The sequence below is a fragment of the Euleptes europaea genome, chromosome 1, assembly GCF_029931775.1.
Source record: "Euleptes europaea isolate rEulEur1 chromosome 1, rEulEur1.hap1, whole genome shotgun sequence".
Lineage (NCBI taxonomy): Eukaryota > Metazoa > Chordata > Lepidosauria > Squamata > Sphaerodactylidae > Euleptes > Euleptes europaea.
The window spans coordinates 66,075,987-66,085,012 of NC_079312.1; positions in this window are offsets into that span (position 1 = coordinate 66,075,987).

The following is a 9,026-nucleotide window of genomic DNA, read 5'->3' on the forward strand; positions in this document are numbered from 1 at the left end:
AAGAAATCCTGAGAAGCCTGCCAAGCCGGAGGGAAACCTGCCAAGCCAGGAGACGCGGAGGTTTGCCGGCGGAGAAAGGAATGCGGAGCAGAGAAAGCCGGGTGATTTACAGCAGCACGTGGCTCTGAGGGTCAGACGTTGCTACATCTGCAAGGCTACAAATCACTTAAAGCGTGACTGCCCAGAAGCAAGGAAGAAAAGCCGAAGGGACCAGTCGTCACGTGAGTTTGTGAGCGGTCAGAAGGCATCATTGGTGCTGACTGAGCACAGTGACACAGCCGGTGTCTGGATTTTAGACTCTGGTGCGTCACAGACCATTTGCCGGCATCAGGAACTTTTAAAAGACACACGGGACTCAAGTTTGCCGCATGTAAGCCTCGCTGATGGAAGGAATTCTGAGGTGACACGTGAGGGGAGTGTGTGGTTCCCAGCTTTGAACTATACATTTAAAAAGGTGCTATGTGTCCCTGAACTAGAGAATAATTTGCTAAGTGTAAGTGCCCTTGACAGGGCTGGATATACTGTAACATTTACAGACAAGGCTTGTAAGATATCCAAAGGTGGGAAAGTGCTTCTTACAGGGAAAATGTGTAATAATGTGTATGTGGTAGAAAATAGGCATGTGGAGGCAAAGATGATAACTAATAAGAGCCCCCATGACAATTGCATACATCTGCTACATAGAAGGTTGGCTCATGCAAATTATGAGACCATAAAGAAAACGCTAGCCTTACTGGGGAAGGAAAAAGTTAAAGAGTGTGGGAACTACCTGGATTGTGAGGTATGCAAAAGTTCCAAATCTAAGGCTTACCCAGTGGCTAAGCATAGTGAGAGACTCTCAGACACTGCATTAAAGGTAGTGCATGCAGATGTAATAGGCCCCTACAGGGAGAGTCACTCAGGTAACCATTACGCGTTGATTCTGGTGGATGATTGCACCAGATTCTCCTGGGTGTATCCTTTGAAAAAGAAGTCACAGGTGTTTGAAACATTTAAGTATTGGGCCAAAAGAGTGCAGAAACAACTTAAATGTACCTTGGATTCTCTCCAAACAGATTTTGGGGGAGAATTCATGTCAAATGAGTTTAAGAAATGGTTACAGGTGCAAGGTGTGAGGCACAGAGTTGCCAACGTGGCGGTGCCAGCAGAAAATGGTGTTGCTGAGCGACATGGGGGAATGCTACAAACAAAAATGTATTCCATGTTGCAGGATGCAGGGTTGCCAATGACATACTGGGCAGAAGCAATAAAGGCCGCCTCCTATGTTTCCAACAGGATCTGGACCAGGTCCATACAAGACATACCTTATAGGGTTTTGTACCAGAGGGATCCTAGCTTAGGTTACCTCAGAGTGTTTGGTACAAAAGCCTGGGTTGATGTGCCAATATCCAAGAGAAGGAAAGGAGGAGCGAGAGCTAAAAAACTAACCTTCCTTGGGTATCAGTCTGGCATGAAATCATACAGGTTTGCTGATGAACATAATTCTCTCAGCTACAGCAGAGCTGCGAATTTTTGTGAGGGTAATAACTGGGCCAGAATTCATGGACAGGAGGAGCCAAAAGAAATTGGGCTACCATTGACAGATCTCTCACAGGATGCAGATGGGGTGAAGCAGGAGGGGTCTCCTCAAAGGGTTTCATCGCCAAGGGCTGAAGAGGGGAGGCAGATTCCTAGAGTGTCAAGCAGGAGCACTAAAGGAATTCCCCCAGAGAGGTATGGTTTTGAGACCACTGATGTAAATCATGTACAAGTCAAAGAACCAAAGAGCTTTCAGGAGGTAATGGCTTTGGAAAGCAGGGAAAAAGAGGCCTGGCTAGAAGCCATGCAAACTGAGTTTGATTCCCTGAAAGAGAATAAGGTATTCTCTGTAACAAAACTGCCAGCTCAGAGAAAAGCCATAGGGTGCAGATGGCTTTACAAAGTCAAACAGTGTCCAGAAGGGAAGATACTCCGTAAGGCCAGGCTTGTGGCTAAGGGTTATTCCCAAGTTGAAGGGCAAGACTTTGATGAATTATTTGCTCCCACTGTGAAGGCTGATACTATAAGAGCTGCATTGTGTAAAGCTGTCAGAGATAACATGTTAGTGCACCATTTTGATTTCACTACTGCATATCTGAATGCAACAATAAATGAAGAAATATATATGGAGCAGATCCCTGGGTTTGAATGCAAGGGTAAACAAGGAGTATTAAAATTGCATAAGGCTCTGTATGGATTAAAGCAGAGTGCACGTGCATGGTCCCAATGCATTAGTGAAGCATTGGCAAATCTTGGGTTTAAGCAAGGTGTTGCTGATCCTTGTATGTTTACCAAATGTGTAAAGGGCTCTGACTGTGTTGTATTTTTATATGTTGATGATCTTTGTTTGTTGTGTCATACAAAAGAACAACTAAACTGGTTTAAGGAGGCAACTGGAAAACTGTTTAAAATGAAGCATCTTGGTGACATTCAAAATTATCTGGGGGTAGAAATTACCAGGAACCCAGAAGGATATTTTGAATTGTGCCAGGAGAAAAAGATTGAACAGCTCCTAGAAAAATTTAAAATGACGGAGGCCAAAAGCACTGAGACTCCCATGACAACAGGGTATGTGAAAGAGGTGGATGATAAGGTATTCCATGATAAAAATCAATACCAATCGTTGGTGGGTTCATTGTTATATCTGTCATGTTGGACAAGACCAGACATTTGTATGGCAGTACATTTGCTTTGCCAGAAATGTGCATGTCCATACATGAAAGACTGGAATGCAGCAAAAAGGGTGCTGCGATACTTAAAAGGCTCAGCTTCAGCCAGGTTGTGTTTAAAGGCTGATGCAGAGGAAACAATCACAGTGTATAGTGACTCCAGTTGGGGGGAAAGAGAAGAAGGAAAGTCTACCACTGGGTACGTGTTATTTCTACATGGGGCACTGGTTATGTGGAAGTCTTTAAAACAGACTCATGTAGCTACCAGCACATGTGAGGCAGAATATTCTGCATTAAGCGACAGTGAGATTCAGCTGGAATGGCTGTGTCAACTGGCTAAAGACCTAAATCTTGAATATAAAATGCCTGTAAGTGTTTACTGTGATAATACTGCAGCACAGCAATTGGCTGAATATCAAGGTATAAGAACAAGAAGTAAACACATCACAATAAGATACCAGAATGTCAGGGAAGCGGTAAACAATGGTTTAATGGTTTTGAAACATTGTGCTTCAAATGTAAATATTGCTGACGTTTTCACCAAATGTTTGTCTACTGAAAAGTTTGAACTATTTAGAAGCAAATTGGGGCTTGCAATGTCAGTCTAGGAGGAGTGTTGGAATATGAGACTGCACATGGCAAGCAGATGGCAAGCAGATGTAAAAGATCTATGTGACAGCCAGGTGATTGGTGGTGTCACATGACAGCTCAATGACTGAGCAGAAAAACTGGCTTGTACTGGACTGAGCTAGATAGTCCTGGAGACAAGGCAGCCAACAGGTGATTGGCTGAGAGACTATGCCAGATATGTATATAGGTGTGTTATATATGTATTGGGTTGTGGGTTGTGGAGAGTTGATGACCAAGCGGAGCATTCTGTCACTGTGAATAAAAGAGCACTTTTGTACTACGTGCTGAGTCTTCTGTGCTTACTCGCCTGTAGAGCTGCAACGCTTTCTAACATACGCCAACACCCTGAGCCCTGTCACCCCGGGAACACCCCCTTTTGCTGGTGAGAAATTACACCAGCAAAAAATAGTGGTGCAGCCCATGGAACTGCATACAGCAGTTTCACAGGCTTTGGGGGTTTTCCTGTGAGGCTTGCTGGCCGTAACTATCCCCACCCCCTTAGGATTCAGCTGCCTGTCCACTGAGCTCAATTTTCTTAAAAGGGTGTGACTCTACTTAGGATGGCAATGTTAGTGGCCCACAAACCAAACTTTCTCTATAAACCTTCCTCTTTCTCTGGTTACATGACATCACATTGGGGTCTATCTATATCTATCTATATATTAACCAGCACAGACAATCAAAAACATTAATGCATAAAAACAATATAACAATATACATGAAGCTTGTCATTCAAAATTACAACTCAATTATCAACTTCTTTAAATTACAAGTAACGCCAGGGCCATCCGACTTACCATTGAGGTAATTCAACCGTCATACCCAGGAGATTCAATTCCACCTTCCCTTTTGCATCAACTGGCACCTATAACTCCCCCCCCCCCATGATCATTTTGGCCATTTTCTGTTTTACCTTTACAAAAATCTAAACCAACAATATGCAGGATTTTGACTTTCCTCCCATCAGAGAACACCCTAAAACTTCCCAGTCATAAACAGAATTATGGAAATTTGGCCTAATGACAGATTCCATAAAAGCCACCCATAGGATTTGGTCCCATTAGTAGATGCTTAAGGGGAAATAAGATAAAAACAGCATCCAAGCAAGGGAGAAATTAGGTTCAATCTGATCCCCAAAGATTCCACTTTGGAATTTCTTCAACTGTGTTCTCCTGTTCTCCATTTTATCCTCACAAAAATCCTGAGGTAGATCAGAATGTAAGAGTGTGACTGGCCTAAGATCACCCAGAAGAAGAAGAGTTGGTTTTTATACCCTGCTTTTCTCTACATTTAAGAAAACTCAAAGTGGCTTACAATCACCTTCCCCTCCCCACAACAGGCACCTTGTGAGGTAGGTGGGGCTGAGAGAGTCCTGAGAGGACTGTGACTAGCCGAAGGTCACCCAGCAGGCTTCATGTAGAGGAGTGGGGAATCAAACCCGGATCACCAGATTCAGGTCTGCTGCTCTTAACCACTACACCGCGCTGGCTCACCAGCAAGCTTCCATGGCAGAGTGAGGATTCAATCCTCGGTCTCCCAAATCCTGGTCTGACTCCCTAACCACTATACCACACTAGTACTCAGAATCGTTCTCCCAGTCCTCTGAGGACAAAACCCCCCCCTAAAGATATTTTGTAACAATATACATGACTTTTCTCTTTATGCAGAACCGGGGATAGTTTGATGTTCACAATAAAGGTGTTAAAAAAACAGACTTGTTTGTCAAACCTTTCCTCTGAATATTGGACACCTTATATGAACACCTCAGTGATTTGGTCAATTAAAAATTAATGGCATTTTGAAAAGATTTGTGTTTGTGCAGTAACAGTGTTCAGTATAGTAGCTGGCTGTTTACATATGCTCACAATGTACTAGCTTGCTTGTGTTATGTTTGCTCTGGGATTACAACTGGACAGGCCATGCATCAATTAAAATCAGTTCCATTACACCTGTAAAGTTGGTGGCATTCATCAGTCAGTATCATTATGGTGGTATATGCTGAGTTTATTTATTTAGAATATTTCTATGCCACCTCTTCAGCATCCTGCTAGAGGTGGCTTACAATTAAAAACTATAGTATTTACCTGTTTTATCTGGCATACTCGCCGCAAATAAAAAAAACAAAAAAAAACAACTACATTATAAAACACAATCCATTAAAAAACACAAGCAGCATAAAAACTATTTAAAAACACAGCAGACTATTAAAAAGCTGATAAGCCCCAAATTAAAAGATGTGTTTCACCCTGGCACCTAAAAAAAGTAAACTGGATGCCAGGCAAACCTCAAGGGGGGAGGGCATTCCAAAAGTGGGTGGCACCACAGAAAATGCCATGCCTCTAGTCACCACCCACATCACCTCTGAAGGTGAGGGCAGAGAGAGCAGGGCTTGAGAAGCAGATCTTAACTGGCAGCCTACATAGTATAGAGGAGATGGCCCTTCAGGTACCCTGGCCCGAAGCATTTAGAGCCTTAAAGGTACAAATCAGCACTTTGCATTGTGCCTGGAAGCAGAAGCCAGTACAGTTCAGTATAGGGATGATACACTCCCTGAAACCAGTCAGACAGTAGCCTGGCCACTGCATTTTGGACTAATTGAAGATTCTGAACCATTTTCAAAGGCAGTCCCACATAGAGTGCATTACAGTAATGTAACTTGGATGTGATCACAGCATGGATCACTGTTGCCAGATCACCTTTATAAGGAATGGCTGTAACTGGTGAACCACCCACAGCTGATAAAAGGCTCAATGTGCCACAGAGGAGACCTGAGCCTCCAACCATAGGCCAAGATCCAGTAGTACCCTCAAACTATAAATTTGCTCCTTTAGGGTGAGTGCAATTCCCTCCAGGGCAGGCTGTCGTTTTGTTTATCTTTTTGGAGGTCCACTGCATAAAACTCTCCTCCAACACCACATTTCAAATGTATCAACTTTCTTCCTGTCAGCTTTCTTCATTGTCCAGTTTTCACACCCATACATAGTAATGGGGACAACTATGGCAAGATTGAACTTGGTCTTGGTCACCAGCACCACATCCATACACATAAGAATCATTTCTAGCTCCTTCATGGCTGCCCTTCCTAATTTCAATCTCCTTCTGATTTCTTGGTTGCAGTCTCCCTTTTGATTCATGATGGAGACAAGGAACAGAAAATTTTGAACAATTTAAATTTATTCATCATCCACCTAAAAGTTGTGTAATTCTTCAATAGTCATTACTTGTGTCTTCCTGATGTTCAACTGTAATCATGCTTTGGCACTTTCTGCTTTAACCTTAATCAGAAGTCGTTTTAAGTCTTCACTATTTTCTGCCAGTAATGTGGTATCATCGGCATATCTCAAACTGTTAATGTTCCTTCTACCATTTTTCATTCCACAGTCATCTAAATCGAATCCATCTTTCCTTATGATATGATCTGCATATAGATAAAACAGATAGGGAGATAAAACACATCCTTGTCTGACATCTTTGCCAACTGGAAACCATTATGTTTCTCCATGTTCTGTCCTAACAGTAGCCTCTTCTCCGGAGTACAGGTTGCACATTCAAACCATTAGATGTCATGGCACACCCATTTCTTCAAAAACTTACTATAGCTTTTCATGATCGACACTGTCAGCTTTGCTGTAATCTATGAAACACAAGCTGATTTTCTTCTGAAATTTTCTCATATGCTCCAGTAACCAATGAAAGTCTGCAATATGATCTTTCATGCCTCTTCCTTTTCCGAATCCAACTTGAACATCTGTCATTTCTCGTTCCATATATGGCAAGAGTCTTTGTTGTAAAATGTTGAGCATCACTTTACTTGTGTGAGAAATTAATGTGATGGTCCAATAGTTGCTATAGTGTTTGATGTCTCCTTTTTCAGAATTGACTGTTTCCAGTCTGTGGGCCATGGTTTTGTTTTCCATATTTGTTGGCATATTCTTGTTAAGATTTTAATAGACTCCGTTTCTGTGGCTTGGAATAGCTCTAGTGATATTCCATTTGCTCCTGGTGATTTGTTTCTCCCAATTGCTCTCAGTGCGGCTTTTACTTCACTTTCTAAAACTATAGGTTCTTCTTCAAAAGATATTTCTTGGAAGGAATCTGTCATCCTTTCATCTCTGTCAAGAGGCTAAACTCCTAGCAGAGTCACTCAAGGCAGAATGGTCACGGCTGAGACACCAACTAAGATGCATCCACCCCCTTCAGGGACCACCGGCCACATTAGCAGAAGAGGAAAGACAGGAGCAGAGGAATTCTTGAAGGGTAGCTACTGGGCAGCAGCAGTAGTGGAAGTTGACACTGGAGGAGGGCATTTCATAGACAATGGCAGTGCCACTTGAACTAACCTAGATAGTACTGCACAGAAGAAGGCAATGGTAAACTACTTCTGACCAAAAACCCTAAAGAGTGAGTTTTAAGCATACTTAACTATACATAGGACATATGTCCTTATATATATGCCCTAACTATACATAGGATTTGAGTAGTCCCAAAAGACAAGATATTGATACACTAGATCAATCGGTGTAAAGTCTACAATTGTTATATTAATAGTTTCCTCCTGTGAGAGCCTGCCTGGCCAATAACATCTTCTGAAGAGGTCCTTTTCCTAGCAACCCACCCATGAGAAGGTACAGAAGGTGACAAGGTACAGAAGCTTCTTGGTGGTGGTGCCACAACGATGGCCTTCTCTCCCCCTTGATTATTCCAAATGGGTTAGTCTTTGGCAACAAAATAAAAACAGGAGTCCAGTAGCACTTTTGGGACTAACAACCTATATTCCAGCATAAGATGTGTTGAATCTTTGCTCACTTCACCAGAGGAATCCATAAAGCCAGTGAATTTATATTAAAGTCTGTAAACAACAAAAAGGCAGAGTGGGGGGGGGTCACAAAGAGAAACCAGTTTAATAACACATTCAATCAAAAGAGTACTCAATATTCCCGGCCAGGGAGCTATTGGTTAGGCCCTTCGCGGGTGGGGACCAATTCCAACTGTTGATAGATAGGCCAAGTAGGATTAACATAACCTGATCTAGGAAAGTGCAGGATGGAACCTGAAAAGCAGATTCAATCAGAAAGTTCTAGACATATAAGCGGAACTAATTAACATTTGTAAGGGGGAAATATGCAAGATATTAGCACCTACAGTGCTAACAGTGAGTGAAAACTTCAAAGTTCTTGCCAAGACTGGTGATACATTTCTCGATGAATTCTAATACAGCAATTTCACACTAGATTCTCCCCTTGAAATTGTTTCCTTAGAGGCCGGTGACTTTTAGATTAGCAATCAAATACCTGCTAAGACTATTGTGATTTTTAGTGGCAGATTTGTGTCCATTTGTTGTGTGTGCACCTGTGTGTAGGGAAAGGACCAGTCCGTCCAAGGTAGAGCAGAAAGGCACCGTTGAAACACGGAATGTATCCTCTCCCTTTCTATTGACGATTGGGAGGGGTCCCTCACCCCTATCCCCTTTCTGTTGTTTGCAGCCTTTAATAGGAATACAGTCTTCAGTTGGCTTTCATTATCGTGCCCTCCTAGTTGGACCGGACGCGAGTCCTAAGAGCCGCGGAAGCCTGCTCCTCGCGTCCCTGTTTCCCACCTACCTACACCGCGGATCACAGAGCATTTCTTTCCAGGCACGCTCCGCCTCTTGTGGAGCGCAGCGGGGGAAGGGGGCCTGGGAAAGGGCGGGGCGACAGGATGGGAGGAGGC